This window comes from Vicia villosa, linkage group LG4 (genome assembly GCF_029867415.1).
Source record: "Vicia villosa cultivar HV-30 ecotype Madison, WI linkage group LG4, Vvil1.0, whole genome shotgun sequence".
Lineage (NCBI taxonomy): Eukaryota > Viridiplantae > Streptophyta > Magnoliopsida > Fabales > Fabaceae > Vicia > Vicia villosa.
In genome coordinates, this window is record NC_081183.1 from 148340033 (window position 1) to 148350694 (window position 10662).

Sequence of the window (10662 nt, forward strand, 5' to 3'; positions counted from 1 at the left end):
TCAGTAGAGTGCACCTCATCGGGGTGTTACCCTAGGATTTCGACTTACCAATAAATGGGCAACTGGGGCTCAAAATTGGTAATTGGGCCTCAATTAAATAACTACATTGCCATTTGGGTCAAAGCGGTTCGACTAAGTAATGCTTAGTAGTCGAAGTTGTTCGACTAGAAAGATTATCAGAGGCTTCAGCGTTCGACCAAAAGTAATGCTTAGTAGTCGAAGTTGTTCTGACCGGAACAACACCACAAAGTGCCGCAGATTCATCCCCAGTTAGAACAACAAATACTGGTGGATCGACGGCAACAATATTGGTATCATCACCAATGAATGTACGGTCACCGTTTAATCCGTTACGACCGCCATTTCATGATATGATGCCTCCACCAGGTTTTAACCCTCAGTTTGGAATGCCCACGTCTATGATGCAAGGTTTGCACACAAATCCTTCATTATATTCTGACAGCATGATGGCTTCAAGCACATCAAATCCAGGGGGTCGACCTATAGGCATAGGATATAATCACCAGGCTTTGCCATCTTTAAGTACTACGTCAATGTTGTCAATTCGACAACAAATAGACGAAAGTAATCATGAAATGGTGAATGCCCTTACTCAACAAATGGGAACTGTTTTTACTCCCATGATAAATAACACGAACCAAAGTTATGAAATATTGGCTGGACAAATGGCCAGAATTGCAGATTTCTTTGGAGCGCCCCCACAACCAAACCTTTCGACTACTCAAGGGTCGAATGTGAGAGGGTCGAACCTATAGGACAAGGAGATCAGATTGAGCAAGAGATCCCTAGAATAGTACAAAGGCATCAAGATGCTGACCAGGTTCTTAGGAACATCCAGCAAGATGTCAATGTTGGACACAATAATATCTCTAATGTAGTCGAACAAATTTTAGTTCAGAATGGAATAAATGTAGGTTTGCATAGACCAAATTTCGTTTCCCCGTTGTCAGAATATGTAAGGCAAACAGAATTGCCTAGGGGGTGGAAAGTCCCAAAATTCACCAAATTTGCTGGTGAGACTGGCGAGTCGACGGTCGAACATATTGTTAGGTTCCAGACAGAGGCTGGAGAAATAGCAAACAATGAAAATCTAAAGATGAAGTATTTTCCAAGTTCTTTAACAAAAAATGCATTTACTTGGTTCACGACCTTATCTCCACAATCTTTGTTCTCATGGAACCAATTAGAACGATTGTTCCATGAACAATTTTATATGGGACAGTCGAAAATTAGTTTGAAAGAATTAGCTGGAGTTAGGCGAAAGGGTGCAGAACCAGTCGATGACTATCTAAACCGTTTTAGGTTACTGAAAGCTAGATGTTTCACACAAATTCCTGAACATGAGTTAGTCGAAATGGCTGCAGGTGGGTTAGATTATTCCATAAGGAAGAAATTAGACACCCAACATCTGAGAGATATGGCACAACTGGCAGATAGAGTACGCCAGGTCGAAAGGCTAAAAGCTGAAAAAGCCAGAGCTAGTAAATATCATAAGAAAGAAAAGATAGCTTATGTTACTACAAGTGAGTTCGACTCTAATAGCGACAGTGAATACGAAGAGGGAGAGGTCAACGTGGCTGAATTAAAGCCAGGGCCACCATATATCTGTAAATTGCTCAAGCCCTCAAAAGATAAAAATCTAATTGAAAGTAAAAATGAAAAATTTTCTAGTAAAACGTATTCATTTGATATAACAAAATGTGATGAAATATTTGATTTGTTGGTTTCTTATGGGCAAATCATAGTACCCCCAGGACTTAAAAATCCTCCTCTTGAACAAAAGAAAAAAAGAGGATTTTGTAAATTTCATAATTTCTTGGGTCATAACACTTCTCAATGTGTCCTTTTCAGGGATTTGGTGCAAAAAGCTTTGAAAGAAGGAAGGTTACAGTTTGGAGAAAAGCCAAAGTCATCAATGCAAGTTGATATTGATCCTTTGCAAGTCGAAAAGGCTCACTATACTGAGCTTGCTGATGTGATGATGGTCGAGACTACTGATGGTTTCGTTAGAAAGAAAAACGGCGCTACTAATGGCAAAGTTTTGAACATGGTTTATCCTGAACCAAAAGAAAGTCTTTTGAAATTCCTTGAGAGATGCCACAATAACAACTCTCAAGTCGGATTATGCCCAAGGTGTGATGTTGTTTTCAATGTCGATGCTGCAAACAAAGTGAGGTTCGATCCTCGTCGAGGCAAGAATCGTCAATTCATGTACACAGGAGAAAACAGTGGTCGAAGGGCTGGAGAATACAGGAAGATGTTTGAAAAACCAAGGACTTTCCGTCCCAAGACGGATGTCCTTGAAGACAAATGGGTGAAACCCATTAACTTCAGAGGTAAACACCCAGAATGGCAGATTCAAGGCGATGGAACCAATGCTGAAGGCTCTTAGACGGATAGTGGATCTAAAAGAAAAGATTACATATCTCCGAACTACAAAGGAAAGAACCCCATGACTCGAACGCATTGGAGGCGTTACCAAAGAAGCCATAAGAATGGACAGGAAAATTCGAAAATGGTGCAGGCAGGATTTTCTCACTATCAGCCAAAGCCTTTTCACAGGAAGTTGACTGAAGAGCAGGCTAAAATAGCAAATGAAAGACTGGCTGCAGGAATTATCCTAGGAAAGAAACTGATTAAAGAATTGGTTGACGATGATGCTCCGATCCTCAATACAGAAAAAGAGCCTGAGTATTCTCCACTGTCGGACGAAGAGGTCGACGACAACTTTGACATAGAGTCAGATGAGTTGCTAATCGACTGTGGAATTGTCTCTGTACTTCCAACAGAGTTCGACAGAGTATCTGAGGTATCTGAGAACGAAGATGATTTTCTTCCTGACGAGAATGTGGAAGAAACTCCTGTCTGTTACTATGTAATGGGAAAAGGAGTGGTAGAAGAGCAAAAGGCTGTGTTTGAGAGGCCAGGTTGAGGAATGATGTATCATTTGAAGCCTTTATTCATAAGGGCGAAAGTGGATGATGTTCCAATAAACAAAGTGTTTGTCGATGGTGGGGCTGCTGTAAACTTAATGCCTTATTCCTCACTTCAGAAAGTGGGTAAATCTGACAAAGATTTAAGGCCCCATAATATGGTGTTGTCTAATTATGAGGGCAAGACAAGTGGAATACTTGGAGTGATTCAAGTAAAACTAGCTGTTGGTTCGATTGTCAGGTCAACCATCTTTATGGTGATTGCATCGCAGGCAAATTTTAAACTGCTGTTGGGTCGAGAATGGATCCATGGAATAGGGGCAGTTCCTTCCACCTTACATCAGCGTGTGGCCATTTGGAGACCAGATGGTATAGTGGAGAATATTGAAGCTGACCAAAGTTATTACAAAACTGAAAGTGGTCGTAGACACTTCGACCAGCATCTGGCAAATGTAGCTCCTTGTTACAAAGCAGAAGAGGTGTATTCTTCTGATGAAAGTGTGTCTAAGTATTTGAACTTAGACCCAAATTATGGTTTCATTTGGAATAAAGAAGACCCTAATGAACCATTGAACCATGAAAGTCCTCCAGAGCAGAGGACATCAGTCAAAGATGATGACCACTGAGTCAGAATACCTGGCTCGAATAACGGCTTATTTGGCCGAAAACAAAGAAAGAACGGCTTTAGAAGCCGAATTAGAGAGAAATATGGCTATTGAGGCCATGTTGGTAAAAAATGAGGACAATCCTGAAGTCGATCACCAAGTCGAACGACTTGATGGGATATACGATGATGAACCTTTAGGCTTCGAAATGGATCCATTAGGATCGATAAAAAGAATGCAAGCTCAAGATCCTCTTGAGGAAGTTGACTTGGGTGACAGAGTCACTAGAAGACCTACTTATGTAAGTACAAAACTTACAACTGGCCTAAAGACCAAGTTGGTTCGACTGTTGAAAGAATATAAAGATTGTTTTGCTTGGGATTATCATGAAATGCCTGGGTTGGGTCGACATGTGGTGGAGCATCGACTACCATTAAACCCAGGTAAGAAACCTATTAAGCAGCTTCCTAGAAGATTTGCGCCAGAGGTTATGGAAAAAATCAAAGTAGAAATTGAAAGATTGCTGAAAAGCAAGTTTATTCGAACTGCGAGGTATGTCGAATGGTTAGCTAATATAGTGCCTGTAATAAAGAAAAATGGTAGCCTTCGTATATGCATAGATTTCAGAGATTTAAATAAGGCTACCTTGAAAGATGAATATCCCATGCCGGTTGCTGAAATGTTAGTCGACTCCGCAGCCGGATTTGAATATCTCAGTTTGTAAGATGGATATTCAGGATATAACCAAATTTTTATAGCTGACGAAGATGTATCTAAAACGGCGTTTCGATGCCCAGGTGCTTTAGGAACTTATGAATGGGTAGTAATGCCCTTTGGTTTAAAAAATGCTGGAGCTACATACCAACGAGCCATGAATTCCATGTTTCATGATTTTATTGACAAGTTTATGCAGGTTTACATTGATGATATTGTAATAAAATCTAACTCTGAAAATGGTCACTTAGACCATCTTCGACAATCTTTTGAACGAATGAGGAAATATGGACTCAAAATGAACCCTTTAAAATGTGCTTTTGGTGTACATGCAGGGGATTTCCTGGGCTTCGTGGTTCACAAGAAAGGCATTGAGATAAACCAAAATAAGACGAAAGCAATCTTGGAGCTAAAGGCGCCAGAAACAAAGAAACAACTCCAGTCATTGTTGGGGAAGATTAATTTCTTGAGGAGATTCATCTCAAATCTAAGTGGCAAAACGAAGATATTTTCACCACTTGTGAAGCTCAAGAACCAAGATCAATTCAAATGGGAGCAAGAACATCAACAGGCATTCGACCAAATAAAAGCTTATTTAACTAAGCCTCCTATTTTGTTACCCCCCAATAGGACAAAAAGTATGAAATTGTACATAGCTGCATCAGGTTCGACAATTGGGAGTATGTTGGCCCAAGAAGATGATAATGGCGTCGAAAGAGCTATATATTATCTAAGTCGAACCCTAGTAGATGCTGAAACTAGGTATAATGATATTGAAAAATTATGCTTATGCTTGTATTTCTCATGTAACAAACTTAAGCAATATATAAAGCTTGTTAATGTGTATGTGTCCTCTCATTTTGATGTCATTAAACATATGTTGTCTAAACCAATTTTGCATAGTCGAATTGGTAAGTGGGCCTTAGCGCTAACTGAGTTTTCCTTAACATATGTTCCTTTAAAAGCTATGAAAGGACAAGTTGTGGCTGATTTTATAGTCGACCATGGGTTAGTCGAATTGTCTGTAAATCAAGTCGAACGAACCAACTGGAAATTGTTTTTTGACGGTTCTAGTCACAAAAATGGATCAGGCATTGGATTCTTGATTATTTCTCCCAAAGGACTTCCAACAAAGTTCCATTATAAAATGAAAGAAGTATGCTCTAACAATGAGGTCGAATATGAAGCCTTGATAACTGGTTTGAAGGCCCTAATAGATTTAGGGGCAAAACGAGTTGAGATTCGAGGTGATTCTGAGCTAATAATTCGACAAATCAAAAAAGAGTATAAATGCATCAAAGAAAATCTAATAATGTATTATGCAATTGTGATACGCTTATTAGAAAAATTCGAACATGTTGAGATCTTGCATGTACCAAGATCTAACAATTACATTGCCAATGAATTGACACAAATTGCTTCTGGGTATAGAGTTTCTAAAGACAAGTTAGAAGATTTGGTCGAGATCAAGAGTAAAGAAACCCATGAAGTATTAGACAAGTTAGGTCAATTGTCGACGTCAAAATTCGAGGGGGTAGGTGATAATGTTGAAAGTAAAGTTGAAAGTAAAGATTTGTATGCCTTGGAAATTTTTGCCATCGACAATATGATTGATGCTGATTGGAGAAACCCATTGGTCCAATACCTAAATAATCCAGTCGGAGGAACTGATCGAAAGATTAAATACAGAGCTCTAAACTATGTGATATTAGGAAATGATTTATACAAGAAAACAGCTGAAGGTGTATTGTTGAAATGCTTAAGTGAAGCTGAAGCATATTTGGCTGTGTCAGAGGTTCATAGTGGTGTTTGTGGAGCTCATCAGTCAGGCCATAAGATGAAATGGTTGTTGTTTATACAAGGTTTATATTGGCCGACAATGCTAAAAGACTGTATTGAATATGCAAGAGGATGCCAAGAGTGCCAGAAATTTTCAGGCATTCAACATGTTCCAGCCAGTGAATTGCATGCCATTGTCAAACCTTGGCCTTTTAGAGGATGGGCTTTGGATTTAATAGGAGAAATCAAACCTGCATCTTCTAAGCAACAAAGATTCATTTTAGTAGGAATAGATTATTTTACTAAATGGATAGAGGCAATCCCACTAGTTAATGCTGATCAAGAAGCAGTGATTAGTTTCATACAAAAACACATTATCTACAGATATGGGATTCTAGAAACTATTACTACTGATCAAGGATCAGTTTTTGTTGGTCGAAAGATGTAAGCTTTTGCAGCAGAGACAGGATTTAAATTGCTAACATCCACTCCATATTACGCTCAGGCCAATGGTCAGGTCGAAGCTGCTAATAAAGTTATTATAAATTTGATAAAGAAGCATGTGGGGAAAAAGCCAAGAAATTGGCATCAAACGCTCGACCAAATCCTTTGGGCTTGTCGGACGTCACCAAAGGAAGCAATAAAGACTACCCCATTTCGTTTGACATTTGGGCATGATGCTGTATTGCCTGCAGAAATTCACCTACAGTCAACAAGAATTCAACGACAAAACAGTCTCTCGTCTGACGAATACTGGGATATGATGTTAGATGAATTAGTAGAATTAGACGAAGAAAGGCTAATAGCGTTGGATAGGTTAATAAGACAAAAGGAAAAAGTAGCGAAGGCTTACAACAAGAAAGTCAAAGAGAAGACATTCATGGTAGGTAATTATGTATGGAAAGTTATTCTGCCCATGGATCAAAGGAATAAGTTATTGGGTAAATGGTCCCCAAGTTGGGAAGGACCGTTTAAAATTTTGCAAGTGTTTTCAAACAATGCATATGAAATTGAAGAACTGAATTCAGATGGTCGAATCTTGAGGATAAATGGTAAATATTTGAAAAAATATAAACCTACACTTCAAGAAATACGCATAATAGACCGAAGCTGAAATATTAGATTAAAGATGGCTATAAAAGTAGCCAACTATTACAAAAATAGTCATAAAGAAGTGGAGCGATCGAAGAATACAATAAAAATAAAAAATAAAACAAAGTCACTAAAATATCCAATATTAGTTAACCCTTCGGTCGATGTCTTTCAAGGATAGTAGAGGCAGACTTTCGGCTTCGAACATATCTGATCGTACCTGATCAGAAGAATCGTCGTAGGCTGCTCGGACTGGATCTTCTAGGAAGGAGGAGGGGGGTGTACCTGCAAGGTACTCCGATGCCAAAGTGAGAAGACGAGCAAAGGAGTGCAAGTACTAGCTAAAGGTTAGAAAGAAGTGAATCCCTGACCCTCTAGTCAAAGAGGGTATTTATTGTTAGAACAAGATTTGTTCTGATCAATTATCTTAGTTTTGATGATAACAATAATATGAATTTTGCTTAAGATAATATGGTACTCTAATCCAATGCAATTTCCTTTTCAGGAAATATATAAAGAGTATGCATAATTCAGCGCTCAGAAGCTTTGTCTCAAGGGTTCAGCATGCAACATCAGAACATGGTCTGGCAAGACATCAGAAGATGGTCGAAGCAGAATCAGAACATGGGTCTATGGAAGCATCAGAAGAACATGAGATCAGAAGCACTGAAGTTCTGATGGTATCACGCACAGAAGCACTTCAAGGTCAGAAGATCAGAAGATGCTTTGCACCAAGCTGTTTGACTCTGATGATATTCAAACGTTGTATTCACAAACATCAGATCAGAAGGAAGTACAAGTGGCAAGCTACGCTGACTGACAAAAGGAACGTTAAAAGCTATTAAAGGCAACGTCAGTAGACACAGCGTGAACAAGGCTCGAGGTAGTTGACAAAAGCGTATAACATTAAATGCGATGCTGTACGGAACACGCAAAGCATTAAATGCACTCAACGGTCATCTTCTCCAACGCCTATAAATATGAAGTTCTGATGAGAAGCAAGGTTAACGATTCTGAACAAAACAACTCATATTAACTTGCTGAAACTTTGTTCTATTCAAAGCTCAGAATCTTCATCTTCATCAAAGCTCACTACATTGCTGTTGTAATATATTAGTGAGATTAAGCTTAAACGTTAAGAGAAATATCACAGTTTGTGATTATAGCTTTTAAGAAGCAATTGTAATACTCTTAGAATTGATTACATTAAGTTGTAAGGAACTAGAGTGATCGTGTGGATCAGAATACTCTAGGAAGTCTTAGAGGTTATCTAAGCAGGTTGTAACTAGAGTGATCGTGTGGATCAGAATACTCTAGAAAGTCTTAGAGGGTATCTAAGCAGTTGTTCCTGGAGTGATCAGTGTGTGATCAGAAGACTCTGGAAGACTTAGTTGCTGACTAAGTGGAGAACCATTGTAATCCGTGCGATTAGTGGATTAAATCCTCAGTTGAGGTAAATCATCTCTGCGGGGGTGGACTGGAGTAGTTTAGTTAACAACGAACCAGGATAAAAATAACTGTGCAATTTATTTTTATCTGTCAAGTTTTTAAAGCTACACTTATTCAAACCCCCCCCCCCTTTCTAAGTGTTTTTCTATCCTTCAATTGGCATCAGAGCGCCGGTTCTAAGGTGCAAGCACTTAACCGTGTTTAGAAAAGATTCAGGAAGAGAAAAACGCTTCAGTAAAAGATGGCTGATGAAACTGCAAAGTCTACACCTACATCTGGCTCTGCTGAGCAACACAACGGTAACAATGGTTATACTAGACCGCCGGTATTTGATGGTGAAAACTTTGAATACTGGAAAGATAAACTGGAAAGTTACTTTCTTGGTCTAGATGGTGATCTATGGGATCTTCTGATGGATGGTTACAAACATCCGGTAAATGCCAGTGGTGTAAAGCTGACAAGGCAAGAAATGAGCGATGATCAGAAGAAGCTTTTCAGGAATCATCATAAATGCAGAACTGTTTTGCTGAATGCTATCTCTCATGCTGAGTATGAGAAGATATCTAACAGGGAAACGGCCTATGACATATATGAGTCCTTGAAAATGACTCATGAAGGAAATGCTCAAGTCAAGGAGACTAAAGCTCTCGCCTTAATCCAGAAGTATGAAGCCTTCAAGATGGAGGATGATGAAGACATTGAAAAGATGTTTTCAAGATTTCAAACTCTTACTGCTGGATTGAGAGTTCTTGACAAGGGATACACAAAGGCTGATCACGTAAAGGAGATCATCAGAAGCTTACCCAGAAGATGGGGTCCTATGGTAACTGCATTTAAGATTGCGAAGAATCTAAATGAAGTCTCTTTGGAAGAGCTGATCAGTGCCCTGAGGAGTCATGAAATTGAACTGGATGCAAACGAGCCTCAAAAGAAAGGTAAGTCTATTGCATTAAAATCCAATATCAAGAAATGCACTAACGCTTTTCAGGCTAGAGAAGAAGATCCTGAAGAATCAGAATCTGAAGAAGAAGATGAACTGTCCTTGATCTCCAGAAGGCTAAATCAACTCTGGAAGAACAAGCAAAGGAAGTTCAGAGGCGTCAGAAGTTCAAAGAAATTTGAACGTGGAGAATCTTCTGATGACAGAAGATTTGACAAGAAGAAAGTCATGTGCTATGAATGCAATGAGCCTGGACACTTCAAGAATGAATGTCCAAAACTTCAGAAGGAAAATCCCAAGAAGAAGTTTCATAAGAAGAAAGGTCTTATGGCAACCTGGGATGAGTCAGAAGATGATTCAGACTCTGAAGATGAGCAGGCTAACTGTGCGCTGATGGCGACAGAAGATGACGGATCAGAATCTACATCAGAATCAGATTCTGAAGAGGTATTTTCTGAACTTACTAGAGATGAGTTAGTTTCCGGTCTAACAGAACTTCTGGAATTCAAGTCTCAGATTAGTCTCAAATACAAAAAGCTGAAAAAGCTATTTGAATTTGAAACAAAGAAGCTTGAGTTGGAGAATTCTGAATTAAAAGAAAAACTTTTAAAATTATCCAATAATGTTGGATCTCCTTCTGATTCAGAAAAATCCACTCCTAGTCTAAACCATATTCTGAAAGAATATGATTTAAGTTTCAGGAAGTTCTTATCTAGAAGTATTGGCAGAAGTCAGCTAGCTTCTATGATATATGCTGTATCTGGAAACAAAAGAGTCGGCATTGGTTTTGAGGGTGAAACCCCATACAAACTTGAACCTGTTGATGAAATGAAATTCACATACAAGCCATTGTATGATCAGTTCAAGTATGGCCACTCCCATGATATTAGGCACACTTCACATGCTCAAAGTTTTCACATAACACACACCAAAAAGCATGTGACACAACCTAGGAAATATCATGAAACTCACATTAAAAATTATCATGTTGTTCCTCCTATTGCTTACAATGTTAAACCCAAGTTCAATCAGAACTTGAGAAAATCTAACAAGAAAGGACCCAAGAAGATGTGGGTACCAAAGAAAAAGACTATTTCTTTTGCAGATTCTCTTGGCGACAAAGAAGATA